The following is a 10,050-nucleotide window of genomic DNA, read 5'->3' as shown; positions in this document are numbered from 1 at the left end:
TTCTATGCCTGGCTCATTTCACTTAATGCAATGTTCTCTAGATTCGTCCACATTGTTGCAGATGACAGAATTTCCTGTTTTTAGAGCTGAATAGTACTCCATTATGTATATATATATACCATATTTTAAAAATCCATTCGTGATAATCCTTTTAAAGACATCTTTAGAAAATCATTTTCCTTCCTCCCTGCCCTTTCTTAAAACAAGGTCATGTTTTAACTGATAGTCCATGAATGTTTGTGTCAAGAATTCACACTGAAATTTAATCTTTTTTTTTTTTTTTTGAGATGGAGTTTCACTCTTGTTGCCCACGCTGGAGTGCAATGCCGCAATCTCTGCCTCTCATGTTCAAGCAATTCTTCTGCCTCAGCCTCCCGAGTAGCTGGGATTACATGCCCCACCACGCCCAGCTAATTTTGTATTTTTTCGTAGAGACAGGGTTTCTCCATGTTGGTCAGGCCGATGTCCAACTCCTGACCTCCAGTGATCCGCCCCCCTCGGCCTCTCAAAGTGCTGGGATTGCAGGCATGAGCCACTGCACCTGGCCAAATGTAATCTTTAGTACATGGTCTCTGTCTGGTCTCAACAGTCACTCAGGATACAGGCCTAAATAGAATAATGTGCATTTTACTCCTAGGGGAAAACACCTACTCTTACTGATGCCTAGCTTAGTAAAAACTAGAGTCGTTTTTTCTTTTTTTTTTGGACACATTTAAATTATGGACCCAGAAGTGGAAATCCGAGCTTCCAGCTTCCAAGCAGCATAAAACCAGGGTGGCGAAGAACATAGTAAATCAGATGTTCCAAGGGTCAGGATCAAAGTGGCCAGAGTGAAGCTTCAGCTGGTTTCATTGAACTAAATGCCAGCATGGCCAGTAGTAAAGCCTGAGCTTGTTACCCAGGCTGGAGTGCAATGGCATGATCTCGGCTCACCGCAACCTCCGCCTCCTGGGTTCAGGCAATTCTCCTGCCTCAGCCTCCTGAGTAGCTGGGATTACAGGCACGCGCCACGGTGCCCAGCTAATTTTTTGTATTTTTAGTAGAGACGGGGTTTTACCATGTTGACCAGGATGGTTTCGATCTCTTGACCTCGTGATCCACCCGCCTCGGCCTCCCAAAGTGCTGGGATTACAGGCTTGAGCCACCACGCCCGGCCAGTTATGTGTTTTAAAACACAGCAGGTCTGAGTCTAGCTCAAATTAGGATATCTCTCTGCTTTGGGAAAGTCTGTACTTTGATTTTTGATTTTTAAAAATTGCATTGAGATGAAATTTAGAGGACACCAAATACAAGGACCTATCCAAAGGGTTTCCCTTTCTTTTCATTCCTTCTTTGTTCCTCTTATTTCCAATCAAATGCAATGCCAAGGATTATCAAGATATCACCTTCACTGCTCTGGCCCTCCGCCTGGCGTTACATGTTTGTCCAGGTGACCCAGGGCCCCAGACCCGGCTCAGGTCACTTGGCCAAGCAGTGAACGCTTCCTGTTACCTGTGGCCGAGCTTCTGCAGGGCCAGTCGGATGACTGCTCTGGCCCTATTTCTTACTTTCCTCGTGGCAGAAATTATATGTCCATGATGACATCCAATCCTAACTATGATCTGTTTTGGAACTCTGGCAAGTTTCTGCTTGTTTTTGCTGTTTAAACAGAAACAGAAAACAAAGCGGCATGATTGCTAAACAAAAGGATAGGGTCAAAAGATTTGCGAATCTTAGGCTTACTTCTTAATACCAGTTTGCAGCCTAGTGAAGGACACAGATCCTGAGGTATCTAGCTTTAGAACAATAGAATAGTAGAACAATGGTCTCAGTCTCTTTATTTCATCTACTTGTCAAGAGAACGGAGAGAAGTGTTGGGGGTCTTAGGTATTACTGGGGAGATTTTTCCCAAGTACCTTCCACAAGAATATCCACTTGGACCCATGCCCTTTCTGATGTATGCAAGTGCAGCACGCAAAGCTATGCCAGTGGTTCGGCCCGTTGTCTGATGTTACTTCTTCCTGGCATGGGGTGGGTCCCCTCAAGCATGCTCATGGGCATGGCTGTTGAAGAGAGACAGAGGGCTTAGGATTCTCTGTATAGAGCAGTGAAGTCTTCCATGCGTCTTTTTCAAAGCTTTCTCTGTTATCCTGTGGGAGGTAGGTCTCCTTGGTGCTGGACTCACAGTGGCCAGATGATCCCTTAGACCTTAATCCCTTCTAGCTATCTCCTGCTCTTACTGGAATTTTGCTGTCTGCAGGATTTTACACTTCGACTTTGGACATCTTCAAGCAGAAAGCAACAGTTACTTTCGATTTAATTATTGGCAGCCAATGTGGCTACAGTGCTTTTACCAAGGTCTCCGTGGGCACTTCCAGCTAGCTCTCTTGCCTGTGCTCCTGGTGGGAAGGACATGAGAAGGCTGCTGCTGAGGAGAAGCTGAAGGCAGCCCCCAGTGCCAGGCGCTATGTGGGGAGAAGCTGAGGTCAGTGAGACACAGCGCCTGCTTCTCTTACTGGATTTGAAATCTAGCTCCGATGATGGAAAGGCGAAAGGAGAAGACAGAGCTCAGATCTCTAGAATGACATTATTAGCCACTGTTTAACGAGCCCGTCAACAGCTTCCCATTGTCCTTAGGGAAAAATCCAAACGTATTTATGTGGTATCTCAGTTTGGGTTCCCTCAGACGCAGCTCGGAGTATAAATTGTTTGGGAGGTCATCTTAGGAGACAGGCAGCAGGTGAGGAAGTAATTCAGGGGAAAGACAAAAAGCTGATAAAGGTGTCTTCTAGCTTGCTCCACTGTGAGTATAATTTAATTCTGCTGAAAAATTCTGGGAAACAGTATAGAATACACACTTCAAAGATATCCCACCAGAGGGGTAAGGGAACTGGGATAGCTGTTCCCCAACTCTCAGAACCTGGCTGAGAACTGTTAAGGGAGCGGGCAGAGGGGTATGAATTTCCATGCATTTCCCAGAAGCATTAGGTCAGAGCAGACTCTTGACAGTCAAAGGCAGAGAAATGTGAGTGCTGGCAGTGTGCCCTGAAGTGGGAAGGGCCCAGGAGACCAGGCAGCATCAGCTAAGTGTGCTCTTACCTATTCTTACACAAGCAGGCCTCTGGCTGCTTTTCCAGCCTTAACTCCGGAAAAGGGTGTACATGACAGGGTTGTGTGCCGGGGAGATGATATTTCCCATAGGATAGGTTAGGTATCATTATGCAGAGAAGCTGGTAGTGGTAAACAGGAAGGCTAGGACAGCACCAGACCAAGCTGTTAGGGACAGGTACAGGTACAGCTTATCCCACAGGCACAGCTTGCTAGGCAGTGGATCTCTAGGGTTATACCAATAGCTGCTGTTGATGAGTGCTTAGTATGCACTGTGTACTGTGCTCAAGGCTCTCAAGCACTTCTCAGTGGATCTTCACAACAGCCCCCTGAAGCAGAATGCATTATTCTCTTTCTGCAGGTAAGGAAATAAGGCTGAGCAAAGGTATGAACCTGAGGCCACATGCCTGGTTTTTTTGTTTGTTTGTTTGGGGGTAGGGGGTTGTTATACTGAAATGTCAAATATTTCAATCTCAAGCGATCCTCCCACCTTTTTCATGCCACTAACTGATTATCTGATGGAATATCTTGTGGATTTGGCATCTGAAATGGTTTGGCTCTCACCTTCAATTGTATAATAATCCCCACGTGTTAAGGGAGTGACCTGGCAGAAGGTGATTGCATCACGGGAGCAGTTTCCCCCACGCTGTTCTCGCGATGTGAGTAAGTTCTCACGAGATCTGGTGGTTTTATAAGTGTTTGGCAGTTCCTCCTTCGGATTCATTCTGACCTGCCGCCGTGTAAGGTGAGATGCGACTTCTTCCCCTTCTGCCACAATTCTGCATTTCCTGAGGCCTCCCCAGCCACGGGGAACTGTGAGTCAATTGAACTTCTTTTCTTTTTAAATTACCTAGTCTAGGGCAGTTTTTTATAGCAGTGTGAAAACAGACTAAAATAGGGTCTGATTAGTTTCTCCTGGTGTCATTTTCTTTTTTTTTTTTTTTTTTTTAATCTGTGTCTCCAGTTCCTAGATTTTCTTAAACTGGGAAGTAGTCTACTTTAAAAGGCTTCTGACGGGGCATGGTGGTTTATACCTGTAATCCCAGCACTTTGGGAGGCTGAGGGAAGTGGATCAGTTGCGGTCAGAGTTCAAGACCAGTGTGGCCAACATGGTAAAACACCATCTCTACTGAAAATACAAAAATTAGCCGGTTTGGTGGCACATGTCTGTAATCCCAGCTATTGAGGAGGCTGAGGCAAGAGAATTGTTTGAACTTGGGAGGCTGAGGTTGCGGTGAGCCGAAATTGTGCCATTGCACTCCACCCTGGGTGAAGAAGCAACACTGTCTCAAAAAAACAAACAAAAAAACCAAGCTTCTTAGATGTGGTCATTTAGCAATACCACACCCAGCTGGTGCTGTATGCATCATATTTCGTGGTGTGGGGGAGGCCGGGTTTAAGATTGCTCATTGGATTCAGGTGGTAACAGTTGAGCCTTCCATTGGAAGACTGCACTTTTCCCCCTTTACAATCAGTAATCTATGAGGTGATATTGTCAAAGCCTGTGCTCTTAACCATAATATGCTAGAACTATCTCCACATCAGTGTTTCAAAGTAGGTATTGGTCATACAATCAGGGTGCTCAGCCCAAGCCGAAAGTGTCTCAGACAGCCTTGGCCTTTTGCAAAGACCTGAAGAAGCAGGCTGGGTGTGCCTCCTTGACATTTCCCTAGACCTAGCCATGGCAGAGGCCTTATGACCTTGTCTTTTCAGGTTCCATGTGGAGATAACAATTAGGCTCTTGCTGACTGCAAAGGTTGAGCAACACCAGGACCAGACAGGAGATGTTGGCACAGAGCTCTCTACCTGGGGACACTGGCCATTGCTGTCACCTCCCTTCCAAGGTCTACTAAGTATTAGATGCAGCCCCTCCTTTCCTGCACTTAGATTCACTCCAGATGATGCTGGGTCCCTCTTTCTCATGCCAGCTGCTGCAGGTCCCGAACAAGCAAAGAAACTACCAGCTTCCACTTCCGATGATGTCAAATGAGCCTATTGTGCAATCAGATGTGGTTGAGCCCCCAGATAGACCCCAAAGCACCAAGTGATCTGATGACATTCACACACGCTCTGTTCTTATTAACCCTCGCCTGACCAGGGGAGCTGCTCTGTGACATCCAGGTGTGTCCTGGGGTCTCAACTATGCAGGGACTACCCAGGACTAAATTGCTGCAGTTGCCTCCCTGGGGGCACTGAGGCAATGCCTGTCACTTTCCCTGCACCATCACTACATTTCCTTGACATCCAGGTCTAAGGAAACAGTTTGTGGACCCCTTTATTTGAAAAAGCAAGATGCAACCAATAATAATAATAATAATAATAATAATAACAATAATAATTGTGGCCGCCCTAAATGGCAAGCACAGGAGTATGAAGCATATGAATCCTGGGCCAAGAGATTCCTATTATTTTTTCCCCTCCTCCCTAAACCTTGCTGGGTCATCAGAGGGCACATGGAATCATCTCTAAGAGAGAAACACTTTTCTAGACTTTTGGTCAAATACCTGATCTTGTTTTCTTCCTGAAGGGCAGGCCGAGTTCTGCCTAAAAGAGGCAAGTTTTACAGAAAAGTTTTGAGGCTAAATGAGAATTCAGTGTGAGGAGTGGAAACACTGGCATAGGCAGCCCTGTGGTTAGGGTAGAAGGGAAGCTCCAGGAAGGCTGCTTTTGTATTTGGATAGATAGAAGGCCCTTGGAAACAAGGCCATAAAGTCAGATGCAGAGTGGAGAGAGAGGCCAGCACAAAGACATAGTGGGGTCAGGATGTGTGGTCTAGAAACGGCGCTGGAGTTCAGATAGCATGGAAGAGGAGATTAATTCTAATTTTTGGAGAACTTATGGCTATCCTTTCTTTTAGAATGTTTTATAAAACTTCCAATCTTCTAGGAGGCCAAACCCCTTCAAAGTGTATCCCTATTAAAGAACTAATTTGCATCTTTATGAATATCCATTATTAATATGATTTTCATCTGTTTTTGGTTATTTACAATAATATTAACAAATAGCATTCAGTGAGCTCAAACTATGCACTAGGCACTCTAAAGAACTTTTTTAATGCATGGTTTTGTTTCATTCCCACGATAGTGCAGTGGTGGCAGTCCTGTCATTATCCCCATTTTAACAATAAGGAAATGGAAGCTTAGACTAAGCAATTTGCCCAGAGTCACACAGCATGCATTCGCTAGGATATGAACTCAGGCCCTCTGACTAGTCTAGAACTCTAGCTCTTACTTTGCCTTATTATGTAGTAAATCATACTTCCTGCAACATAGCATGATGCACTACTTTGATCTACATAGTGTCTCTCACCCCAACCCTCCATACACTTAATGAAGAACCTTCCATAGATGGGCCTCTGTAAGTATTTATTGGAAGAATAGATACTTTACTCCTATTTCCCCTCTCTTCTACCTCATGCTCAGGGACAGAACCCTGGCTTTCTAATTAGTGCTAGATCTTTAGAATAACATACAGGAAAAAATCCTTACATTCTCCTTAAGCTTCTCATGAGTTTTATTATAAGAACAAAGAGGAGTGCCATTTTGTATCTTACAGCGGTTAATCTATAATTGTCTTTATTGCTGCATACGTTGTAAAGATTCAAGCTATTTTGAGTCCCCACCTTTCAAGAAAATCTCTTTGGAGGCAGAAGCTGCACTTTAGAATTCAAAATACGTGCTGGGGAATTGTGTGAAGAACGTGGCATGCCCCTTACCCAGAAAGGTGAACCCTTCCCGTGGTTGGTCCGTGCTATGCTGCCCCCACTCCCTCTGCTCCCTGCGATCTTTACTTCCATCTTCAGCCCTTGTACTGAGCCTGCTAATGAGAATATCCTTTTGACGAGGTGGACACCCCCTCAGAAGGTGAAGGGGTGCTCCAGTACATTTCACAGCCTTTAAATGAAGATGATTTCTAGCTGCTCGGAGCTAAATGGAATCTAGTGGAACACCAGCGTAGCCTGGACTTGTCGTATTCTGTTTTTGAATACCCATCGTGAGCTGCTATAAGATGCATGAATCAATAGTGTTGCAACTGGGAAATTGAATTAAAAAAACCTCCATATGACCAGAAAGGCTACAAAATGTTGACTTATGATACCCATGTGCTATGCAATAATTGGGTTAGCCTAATTCCAGTAGAACAAAAGATCTCAGAACACGCCTTGGGATGGGGTTTGACCTATGGGCAGTGAAGTTCCTGCATTTGAGAAGTTCTCACTTTGAGTACTTTGGGCCCTGATGTCCTCTGCCATGTCAGTGGCCTTGTTTTTGTTATTTTTCCTTCTCCAGGATAGCTCAGAACAAGGTGACTAATACAGCATAGTGTAAAGGATTGAACCTGGTCACCAGGAAGCCTGCATTCCAGTGCTTGCTCTTTCTGTAACTAGTAATAAGAGTTCCCTCCCTTTTTTTTTCCATCTCTTGCCGCATGCACATACTTTACATGGACTAAATTAGATGTAGTGGACTGAGGAATGAAGAGCTTGGACTCAGGAGCCAGCTGTCTGCTTTGAATCCTGGTTCCACGACTTTCTAGTTGTGTATCTGTTTTTGCACGCCTCAGTTTCTGGATTGCAAAAAAGAGACTAACAATCGTTCTTACCCCATAGAGTTCTTCTGAGAATTAAGTGAATTAAGTTGATATGTGTGAAGAATCTTGAAGAGTGATTGGCATGGTAGACGTTTATGAGTTCATTAACAATGACAATAATAAAACCTAACAACTCCACGAAGTAGTCAGCTTTCACTCCTGTTTCAAAGATGAGGAAATAGTGGTTCAAAGCAGTTTCTAAGCTACTAAAAGACGGAGTCTGGATTCAAAGCCATGATGTTACCCACAACACTTCCCTGGGCCTCAGTTTCCTCAAGTGTAAAATAAGGGGCGAAGGTGGGCTCTGAGGTTCCTTCCAAATCTGAACGTTCTACAAGCTGCCCTCTATCTCTGCCCTCTCCATAACATCTCTTCCTTACTGCAAGTGCCTTTTTCCTTTAAACCTCAAATATACCCAGACCTCCCTTCATCTAAGAATTGTTCATTGTACCTTTTAGGCCTTGCCAGCTTTGATATTCCTCTTCTATCTTTAAAGTCCAAGTTACAGGTGTAGAGACCACTCCCACCAATCTCCCCTCATCTTCCTGCCTCTGCTGCTCAGCTGGTAGCGCTCTCCTGAAGGTCAGATGGCTGACTTAGTATCTTTGCAGTATGCGACATGTCAGAATGTAATGATGTGTAATGGTCTTCCAGGTTCCTCTCCTCCAGAACACTTTTGCATTTGGCAGGTCTCTTTCTCTCTCCCTGTTGTGCTTTCTCTCTCAAAAACATCAACTGTTTTATATAGTTTATAATATTGTGACCCTTCTCCTGCTTGATTCAACATTATGTATTGGAGATCTTCCCATATCAGTTGTTGAAAACTACGTCATTCTTTTGGATGGCTATGGATTATTTTAGTATGGATACAAGTCATTACTTCCCTATGGATGGACATTGACATTGTTTTCAATTCTTGGATTGCAAACAATGCCACCATGAACATCCTGCGTACACTTCTGGTACAAGGTATAAGTGTTTTCCCATGATAAATACTGAGATGGACTTTCACCTTTTAGCTCAGCCTAGCTTAAATGCAAGACTAAGGCACCCTCCCAGATAGGGAAGCTACCAGGAGATCCTACTTTATGATTTATAAAAGTGACTTTTGCTGGTGCCTTGCCTCTGACCATAGTAATTCATTTGCCTGAGCTTCTGCTTTTATTGTTTCCTTTCCTGCCTCTGATTTATCCTGATTTTCTCTGTGTCAATGTCTCTGAATCTTGTATGTATACCTCTGAGATATCCAGTTCCTACTTAATTGGAATCTTCTCCAGTTACTTCTCTCTTCACCCATCACACTGACCTGGATAGACTCCACCAGCTCTTGGTCTCTGCTCTGTCCTTGAGTTGCAGGCTTCTGACCACACCTGTCCTCCTTCCTTACTCTAGTGTACTGGTGTCACAGATCCCATTAGTGTCCATATTCTCCAGCTCCAGATGTGAGATCAGCAACATAAAATCATCCATTTTAAAGTTCCTGCTTAATTGTGAGGTTCTGTCTGGGCTTAGTCCCCTCTTGATCTGGTGGCTGCCCAAGCTCACTCACTATTAGGGAGTTCCATATTGTCACCCAGTACTGATTGTTTTCCATCTGTAAAAAAAATAAAATCCATATCTGGATTTTTCCCTGGTAAAAACACTTTCTATTTCTTTTTCCTATTCCTTGATATTCGTCAAGGCTGAGTCTTTACCCTGCTTTTTTTAAGCACTCACTTCTTCGATATTTACCTAATCTCACCATAATAGACTCAATGTAGTTTATTTACAAATCTACATATCTAGGCTTTCCCATTCCTTGGGTTCCTTCACTGCATTTCCAATTGTCTCCATAATGTCTGTTGGGATATTTCCAATCACTTCAGCTTCAGTATGTCTAAATGCAACAGAACCATCTGCTACCATCCCATCCCATCTGTTCCCTTGCCAGCTTTCCCTGTCTCTATAAGTGACGCTATATTTTCCTAATGACCCAGACTAGAAATCTTGGGACAATATATAATTTTTTTCTTCTTCTTTCTTTTACACCTCTTAGATACAATCCATCATTGAATCTTGCTAAATTTTTTGCTTTTAAAAATAATATGGTAGGTTACTTCTAGTTAAAAAGTAGATTGTGTACATGCCTTTATCCCTGCTCCTTTCTGAAAAGTCACTAAGATGGAAGTAAAGATACAGTTTTAAAGGCAAAAATCTATGTAAAAAAGGGAAAGGAGAAAACCACACATTGAAAAGTAGATGAATGAGCAATAATTGATTTAGCAAACTTGAGAAACCTAAACCATAAGCCAAGGACAAAAAAATCTTAGGAGCATTCCAATTTTTACATCTCTGAATAACTCATTGGAGACACTTTTATGTGGGGTACATTAA

General features: G+C 43.6%; 1 long non-coding RNA gene across 3 annotated transcripts in view; it reads left to right on the top strand.

The window, feature by feature from the left end:
- The first annotated feature begins 1,847 nt into the window (after positions 1–1,847).
- The window catches only part of LOC141583617 (uncharacterized), a 99,394-nt gene continuing 91,191 nt past the window's right edge, over positions 1,848–10,050 (top strand). The window contains exon 1 of one of the 3 annotated variants that reach the window (XR_012516300.1): positions 1,848–2,464. This is a non-coding gene — a long non-coding RNA (uncharacterized LOC141583617). The other 2 variants (XR_012516298.1, XR_012516299.1) reach the window with 2 other exon arrangements.

This window comes from Saimiri boliviensis, chromosome 2, assembly GCF_048565385.1.
Source record: "Saimiri boliviensis isolate mSaiBol1 chromosome 2, mSaiBol1.pri, whole genome shotgun sequence".
Lineage (NCBI taxonomy): Eukaryota > Metazoa > Chordata > Mammalia > Primates > Cebidae > Saimiri > Saimiri boliviensis.
The sequence above is the reverse complement of the archived record's forward strand: the minus strand, read 5'-3'. Positions and strand labels throughout refer to the sequence as shown.